We start from the raw sequence: 9,423 nt of genomic DNA, 5'->3' as shown, positions 1-9,423 counted from the left end.
AAAATTCTTAGAAATGTGGGAACATAGGCCCATGTTGCCAACACCGGCCTACTGAGCAGGCGTCAACGCATGTTACGAAGATGCTTTTGAAGACAAATGTTTTTCATTTATTTGTAAATGTATGTAATGTACTTGCAGATGTGTTTTATTTATTTATGGAACTTGTTTGTGTATTTGCAGATCTGTTTTTATTTTTTTGTGAGTTCACAAATCATTTTTGTATTTGTGAAATGTTCTATATTTACAGATTACACATTTACACAAATAATATTCACACATATCTCTCTCACTGTCTTACAGGGTTCCTTGGATCTTTGTGCTGTTGTTGAGCAGTGGTGCTTGTTTACCCTTAAAAGAAGGTCAGTTTCCATATTTTACTGTCTTTTTGCTGTTCTTAAACACACATGATGACATGTATTAAAGCTAAGAGATCTTCAGTCTTAAAGAACTCAATGATAATGTCCTAGAACTTTCTAGTTCTAGAAAACTAGTTCTAGTTCTAGAAGTTTCATGGTTATGTTTTTGGGTGGTAACGTTTTAATAATCATTTTAAATTTGCCAAAGATTTGCTAAAAAATTGCATATTGAATGCATGTTGCACAATGCTTGCACACAGCTGCAGTTCTGCCTATTATTTTATAATCTGACGAAAATCTTTTAAACTGACCTTCGGTCGATCAAAGAAACAGACAGATTCAGAAGCTGCACGGCCTATTTCTCGCGTAAAATGTTTTCAGAAACACGTTTAGGGAAACTGTGTTGGGGACCAAGAGTCTGGTTAAACCTGATTTTAACCAAAAGGCCTCAGATTAAACTGACCTCTGGATACAGGACACACATGTGCTCAGAGACAAAGGAATCTTGGCCTGCATGTAAACCCCAAAGCCGGGGTAATTCACACCTCTATGCCAAAGTGCCAGCCAGAAGGGAAACACCTCACAACTAGCAGGAAGTCAAAGAACTACAAGATTGTAGTCTTCACCCTTTCAAGAGTTTCGAGTCTTCCTATTGGTTCAGCGGGACCATAAACACAGCAGGGGGTCTTAACCTATAAGAAGCCTGATCCTAGGAAACTCCTCGTCTTCCATTGCAACTCCGTTGCTGAGGGGAGCGCACAAGCGCTTGTGCTGAACTTTCTGGAGAAAGTGGATTTTATTTCGGTGGATCCTTGAAAACGCACCAGTGTTTTCATATCTGCAGGAGAAGGAAACAACGTTTTTCTTCTCAAAGTCGACTAAACTTGCCCCCCTTCTGCCTTTTTGGAGGAAGTTTCTCCGTGGCTGCTGACGAGCGCCAGGGGATTCGTTCTGTTTCATTTCTGTGGAAATCTCTGGACAGAAACAAACGGACTGAACACACCGTAAGGAGGCTTACGTCTGGGCAGAGATAAGTAGTGTGTTTATTAATGAGCAAAGGGTTCGCTACCACTTGTTGCCATTAAACTCTTGTGTTGTCCTTCGGGTCACCGGGACCCAAAGGACAACACAAGGGTTATGTACTTCCGTTTATTTTGTTGAGAATTGCTCTCTAAACCCTGTCTCTTGTAAAGTAAGTAAGAAAGTTTGTTTCTAGAGCACATTTAAACACAGTTTAAGCTGGCCAAAATGTTGTACAAACAAGCACTAAGGTGCTGTATTAACCCTTGTTTTGTCCTTCGGGTCACAAGGACCCGAAGGACCACACAAGGTGATCTGATTTAATCATGTACTGGTCCATATGTGATTATTACTCTGTTCTGTGAATGTATCAATGGATCATGGTACTGTTGATGTTGTGTTAAGTAGCTTGGTAAACCGTAATCGCTACCTGCTAAATCACTCCTTTCACGGAGGTTTAGTTACTGTCTGCGATAGAATCGCGAAATCAGCTGTTAGCCACTGGAGTGGTTATAATGACCAAAGTTTCCCTCGGTAAGTCAAAAGTCTCAGTCTGTCCTAACTACACGTGTGGTCCGGACCTGAGTAGCTGAGGGGGGGGCGGGTCATTATCGATAACTAAGATCAGAGTGCCTCTTTTCTTTACTCTTCTTCTCTTTCTTCTTTTACTAACACACACACACACACACACGACACAGGCTAGCCGCGTAGCTCCCGAGCTAACGCTGTAGTTTAGCCACGTGGAATTGGTTTACGTTCGTACAGAGCTAACACAGGAACTAGCTACCATACCGGCTAAGCGTGCGCGTTGCCTAGCAACCCCCTGGCTTCTTCGGCCCTTCTCTGCGCACCCAGCACCACTACCGCCCTCTGGAGGCTAAATAGTTTTGTGCAGCTCACCGGAGTAGCCATTTTTGGAGTTGTTTTTGTGTTAGAACTACACTTCGACACCGCCCCTCCTCTTTCCCACACACACCCACACAGACACACGCACACACACAGACACACACACACACACCCACACAGACACAGACGTGTCCATGCTGCTTTGTTTTTGCTTTGTTTTGGTTGTGATATTGTAAAAGGTATATAAGTTTATTATCAAAGGATTATTGATTAGCTACTGATAATTGTGACGTTAATAAATCTTATTGTACTTAATTAGCATTGCTTGTGATTATTTGTGTACTTGTTGTAATAATTGCTGGTCAATCAGGTCCGTGCTTGGATTCACTCCTTCCTTTATTTCCTTTTTAAAGGATTACCACAGAAATGAGACTGTTCCACAGTTTGATTATTGGTCCCTGACCTGCAGGGTGGTGCCCCGTTTTGATTGTTTGTCGATTTGATAAAGTTATTAATAACCAAATTCATAACTTTATTAATATTGATAAAACATCTTTGATAATTTGCCAATGATCAAATCTGTACCCTACGAGAATCCTACAACTGTTTTCGTAAAATACGAGATCGTATTCAAAACAAGACGCCATTAAAGTCGGTTTTGAAATTCGGGAGAAGCAAGACCCACGTGATGCGTTCGTCCAATCAGCTGCCATGCGTTCCGTTCGTCACACTCATCCCCCTCGTCATTTCCAGTAAGTGTTTTAACATAGGTGTCGAAAGTGGGCGCTACAGCAGTAAGTGGTTAGTGCACATTAACAGTGGTCTGATGAACCGTGCAACGCACACACACTCGAGACACACACCGAGACAAGCGATTTCATGAACCGTACCACCCCTAATATATATATACCCTCATCAACTACCAGTACACCTCTGGTTCCATAAATCCTCAAACGTCTTGCTTGTCAAAGGCTTTAAGCTTTCATAATTTGGATTTCATCAGGTAGCCAAATTCAAATGTATAGTTGCTATTGCTAAAACAAATGATCAAGGTATTTCAAGAATAGGAACTTTAAGTTTAAGCATGTATTAAATGCAGTAGTTTATTAACAACTTAAATATGTCTGTCTAGAATACATATATCCCTATAAGTTGCCCTCGAGCTCTGGTGATGAATCTGCTTCTGATGATGGACATGCTCCTTCTCCACGAAGTTTCAATTACCCTGCAAAAGCTGGTGGTAAGTCTCCCAACAATCTTTATTTGACTAAGCTCTCCTGTGTACAGCCCAAACTGAAGTTCTCTCACTCGGCATTTGTCTTTTAAGGCATTGAGACCATTTTATTCCAGACTTCTAATTAGCAAGCCTGATTTGCAATTTATGTCTACTTTTTTACTTGTCTGCACTGACTCAAGCTTTAATTTTAACTCAACCCCTCCTGTATACATCTTATCCGTCAATGGTTTAAGGCAGGGGTCTTTTTTTAAGCCAAGGACCCTTAACAGAGAGACGGATCAGGGACCCCCTACTACATATATCGTATAAAATGGAAGTTGCATATTAATCTGGTCCTACAATAACTTTTAGGGCAGCCTAAAGCATTTATTATTTTTGGGGATTTATTTCTTAATAATGAAAAGCTGAATATTGGTTTGTTTGAAGAATCTGTGTTTGCTAAAGACAAAAAGCAGTGGGCTGACGATATATGGGCTAAGCCAAAGTTGCGTATTTTTGTAATGATAAAACCAGAATATGGCACTGAGAATTATGTTGTATATAATTTGTCAAAAAGGCAAAGATCCTTATGTGCTCAAGTGAGATCTGGTGTTTTGCCTTTGACTATTGAAACAGGACGATATGTTAATGTAGAAGAGGAAAAACGGATCTGTCCAATGTGTTGTTTGAATGATGTAGAAAATGAGTTCCATTTTGTTTTCTATTGTCCTTTTTTATCGTGAGCAGCGTGATTTTTTGTTTTGTAGGATAAAAGCAGAGATTGGTTTGGTAAATATGGATGATGCTGAAAGATTGAGATGGCTGTTCACATATGAAACATATAAATTGGCTAATTATTTAGATAAAGTCTGGGAGAAGAGGAAAAAAGCTCTTTATCAAGTGTAGATGAGAACTAGTTGTTTGTGTGTGGTATGTGTGTACGTGTATATACATATGTGTATGTCTATATATTTGTATTCATGTATTTGTCCGAAGGATTTGTATATGCAACGGGAAGATGTTTGTTGAATAAGTGAATTTGTGGTGTCTTGTAATCCCATGTGGGATGGGCCAAGATGTTTGGCATGACACAGAAATAAAATATAACTAACTAACTAACTATAGATACCTTTTTCTGCATAGAATACTAAGCTATATAAATAGCCTAATAATTGTTGGCATGATTTTGTAAATCATGTTTTAATGTTAAACATACATGTGGAACACTGGCCCAATCCCAAAGTCCGGACTCACAGACTCACAGACTTTGGTGCGCGTTCTCGCGAAATTCGTAAGGGCTTAGGGTTGTCCCAATGTCGAATTTCAAAGGGTGTGAGGGTTTGAGTACACACTTACCGAGCCCTTTCCGTGAGTCTGCATCGATGCAGACTTCACCAAAGGGAATTACCCGCAGTTCAAATCGTTGTGACGTTTACCGCGGAGACCGTATGGAAATCCGGAAATTACAAAGGTAAACAACAGCATGACACACGGCCACGGAACAGACCAACCTGTTGTCCAGCTGGTAAAACAAGAGCTTGAAATAATTTGGAATCACGCAGCCGTCTCCTGTGCCTTGGCCGTGTGGAAAGCAACAAACTTAAAGTGAAAATTCCCAAACCGGCAAGTGTCAGCAACATCTTTTTTATTAAACGTCTCCAAGGTAACATGTGATCTGGTGTGAAGTGCAGTCCCAATCCCATTTATACCTATTTGAGCCCATGTGGCCTCACACACTCACTCACTTAGCACCTGAGATCAGTTAAGTCTGTGAGTCTTTAGTCTTTAGTCCTCAGGGCTCACTTTGGGATTGGGCCAGTGAATCCTTTGGGATGAACTGTATCTGTGGATGGCTACCTTTGTGACTACATTACTTATTGGCAATTAAGCCTATCATCAGTGGGGATTTATATTTGCTAATAATATGTTTGAATCACGTTAAGACTTTTTAATGTTTTAAAAAAAATTTCAACAATTAGCAATAATTTGGAGGCCGCCCTGCAGTGACTCTGAGGACCCCTTAGGGGTCCCGGACCCCCTGTTGAAGATCCCTGGTTTAAGGTGATGGAAGCAGTAACACACCTGCCAGGGTTGATCAAAGCTTCCAGTTTGCGGCTGCTCCTCCAACCTCCAACTCTTCTCCTGCCAATATGCCCCCTGGAACAGGTGGTCATAAGTCTCCCACTATCGTATTTCCTGTGTAAAGCCTTATTTTACAAATCAAAATGTGTCTACTACTCAAAGACTAAGCATTTGTCTTCAAGGCATTTCATTTTTTTAAATTTCATTTTCATATTATTGTTTATCTCGAACAATCGTCAATGTTGCAACAAAACAAAAACAAAAAAAATGTAAACCCCAAAATTCAAACGGAAACAATCAGAATTTACCAAAGACTCAAAAATATAATAAAGTATACGTTCGAGAAGGAGCAGGCAGAAGCAAATAGCTTATTAGGTCCTGCCCCTACTTCACAATATCATATTATTACAAAACAAATAGATATGCAAATACAGCATGCAATTTTTCAGGTCTTACAATAACTTACAACAATACCTTTACATTACAATTCTGTTCCTATGTTGTTCCTATATGTATGTTGGTCTATTCTTTTCTGTAGTGGTCAAGTATTGATTTCTCTAATGTATTTTTTAACTGAATGATATTATGATGACTTTGATGTCATTGTTCAATCCATTCCATAAGGTCACCATTTTATCCCAGAGTTTGAATTGGCAAGCCTTATTTGCTACTCAGGTCTTCTTTTTCTTTACTCGTCTACAATGACTCATGAAACTTAGCAATGTTTAGTTTAGAAGCTTGAATTTAAACTCAACCCCTCCTTGACAAATTGTATCTTGTCTCTTGTCTTCTGAAACCGGCGGGACTGGTGATGGACCTTTTCCCTACGGCATTGTTCCTCCAGGCTTCCAGTTTTTTGTCAATCCTGCATCCTCAAACTCTGGTGGCCAAGGCCCTTATCCTACAACAGGTGGTGGTAAGTCTCCCACAATTTCATTTTCGATACTCTCCTATGTACAGTCAAAGCAAAAGATGTCTTCCTATGTAAAGACTCAGCAACTGCCTTTAAGGCATTAAGACCATTTTATTCCAGATTTCTGATTAGCAAACTTTATTGCTACTTGGGTCTACTTCTTTACTTGTCTACACTGACTTATAAAGCTTAGCATGCTTAGTTCAGAAGCTTGAATTTTTACTTTACACTCTACCCCTCCTGCACAAATCTTCTCTTGTCTTCTGTTTCAGGTCAACAAGGCAGTGGCGGGCTTGGAACTGTTCCTCAAGGCGGTGCTCCTCGAGGCGGCGTTCCTCAAGGCGCCGTTCCTCAAGGCGCCGTTCCTCAAGGCGCCGTTCCTCAAGGCGCCGTTCCTCAAGGCGCCGTTCCTCAAGGCGGCTCTCCTGCAACCTCCGGCTCAGGGGGCCAAGTCACTTATCCTGCAACAGGTGGTGGTAAGTCTACAAACAATCTTTATTTGTTTAGCTCTCCTGTGTACAGCCCAGAGTGAAGTTGTCTCACTATCCAAAGACTCAGCATTTGCCTTCAAGGTATTGAGGCAATCGTATTCCACAATGTTCTGATTGGCGAGCTTTATTTGCTGCTCAGTTCCACTTCTTTACTTGTGTGGACTGGCTCATGAAGCTAAGCATGATTAGTTTAGAAGGATGAATTGTATTTTTACACTCAAACTCTCTTTGACTATTCTTATGTGTCTTTAGTTACAGGTCCAGCTCAAGGAGGCAGTCAAACAGCTGGCACCAGTAGTTACTGGTATTTTGCCGCTCCTGCAACCCCAAACTCTGATGGCCAAGATACTTATCCTACAACAGGTGATGGTAAGTCTCCCACAATTTCATTTTCAACACTCTTCTGTGTACAGTAAAAGCAAAATATGTCTTACTACACTGTAAAATATTACAGACCTATTTAGTTATGTCCACTTATTTCTTATTTTTAACTGAGTGAGCTTATACAAGTTGTGGATTTGAACTCAACTTTGAGTTTTTGAAAGTTAAACTTTGGAAAAGCATTTATTAATTGGGTCGACTATTTTAATTTTTTGTCAGATATGTATGTGTTGATTGAACTTGGGTATGTACGTTATCAATTGAAAAAAAAAGCATGTGTGTGTGTTGCAACAAAAAAGAGTTGCCTTTTGAGTTTAAAGTAACCTGTCTTCTTCCACGCAAAGTTAAAGCATGGACACAATAAATGAATTATACACCACAGATAAGGGATGTAGCCTATTCAAATTTCTACTAAAATATAACACGTGTTGTGGCAAACAAGAAAGCACTATTGCCACCGGCAGAGGGAGTACCTGTCAACGGCTTGTGAATTGTGAATTTTACTCTTCTCAAATTGAAATGAAAAGTTCTTTTCAAAAGTCAAACGTTTAGCTCCGCCCACATTTAGCCCAACCCTGACCTGCGTACTGCAGTCAGGTGCAATTGGTTCATTGGCTGGTCAATTCCCATGATGCAAGGTGGTAAATAGAGTTGTGGTAAAATTTGCTGAAAAGTTTGCAGTTTGTTGGAAATACAAATGTAACTTTATGAATTGCGTTTATTACATGCGTCTGCTTAGAATGTAGTGGTTTGTTGCCTGGTAATTGTCATTGTTGTGCTGGTTTACATTTGTAACCATGAGTTAAGTGACAGTTACGTTTTGACAAGAAGAGTTGGAGTACTGCAGTGTTAGACTTTGTGCAGTAATTGGCTTCCTTCAGACATTAATGTGCGGCGTGTCACTTCACTACCAGCTCGTTTATGTCAAGTGACGCAAGATCAGTGGCTTTAGAGGGGCCCCTGTTTTGCACAGGGCTCTGGGGCAGCTGCACCCATGCTATCTCTGCTATTAATGTGATTATGTTGTTTTAACTTGAAACTGTGAGTTGTAATGAAGCAGAAAAGTATGTCCGTTATACTAGGCAAGGAACGTTTCTTGTATTATTGAAGAAAATTATTTGTTTTAACATAAAGTATTAAGTTAAACCGAGTAATAAAAAGTTAAATCAACTAAAAGAACAATTTAATAAAACTAGAACACTGTAGTTACATCAACCTCATTAACTTTAATTTCTAAGTTGAAACAAAGGCAGTCTTTCAAGTTGAGTGAACATCGATGGACCTTTTCCACAGCAGACATGTTGACTTGTCATAGTAGAAAAAGCACAGCTGAAATTGATAACCTTAACGATGGCTCAATTCCATCAAGTGTCCCAGTAAGATATTTCAGTGAGTCAGCATGTACAATACCAGGACCTCTCCTAAGTGGAATGCATCCATCAGTAATGGTTTAATACCAGGGTCTCTCCTAAGTGGAATGCAGCCATCAGTAATGGTTTAATACCAAGACCTCTCCTAAGTGGAATACAGCCATCAGTAATGGTTTAATACCAGGACCTCTCCTAAGTGGAATGCAGCCATCATTACTGGTTTAATACCAGGGTCTCTGCTAAGTGGAATGCAGCCATCAGTAATGGTTTAATACCAAGACCTCTCCTAAGTGGAATACAGCCATCAGTAATGGTTTAATACCAGGGCCTCTCCTGAGTGGAATACAGCCATCATTAATGGTTCAATACCAGGACCTCTCCTAAGTGGAATGCAGCCATCATTAATGGATTAATACCAGGGCCTCTCCTAAGTGGAATGCAGCCATCATTAATGGTTTAATACAAGGACCTCTCCTAAGTTGAATGCAGCCATCATTAATGGTTTAATACCAGGACTTCTCCTAAGTGGAATGCAGCCGTCATTAATGGTTTTAAACACACCGGTGCTTTTTACTATGACATGTCATCATGTCTGCCTTAAAAAAGGCAGCAGGTGAACTTGTATTTCCAAATTAAACTACCAATACATTTCTTACAGTGTATGTAGACGATCGTATTCCACAACGTTCTGATTGGCAAGCTTTATTTGCTACTCAATTCTATTCTTTACTTGTGTTCATGAAGCTAA

General features: G+C 40.1%; 1 long non-coding RNA gene across 1 annotated transcript; it reads left to right on the top strand.

The window, feature by feature from the left end:
• The first annotated feature begins 288 nt into the window (after positions 1-288).
• LOC114547632 (uncharacterized) lies at positions 289-6,764 on the top strand. The gene is made up of 4 exons (XR_003691244.1): positions 289-359; positions 3,355-3,462; positions 6,365-6,436; positions 6,706-6,764. It is a non-coding gene; the product is annotated as an uncharacterized LOC114547632 (long non-coding RNA).
• The last annotated feature ends 2,659 nt before the right edge of the window (positions 6,765-9,423 follow it).

The sequence above is a fragment of the Perca flavescens genome, chromosome 21 (assembly GCF_004354835.1).
Source record: "Perca flavescens isolate YP-PL-M2 chromosome 21, PFLA_1.0, whole genome shotgun sequence".
Taxonomy (NCBI): Eukaryota; Metazoa; Chordata; class Actinopteri; order Perciformes; family Percidae; genus Perca; species Perca flavescens.
Note: the sequence above shows the minus strand (reverse complement) of the source record. Positions and strands in the feature narration are given on the sequence as shown.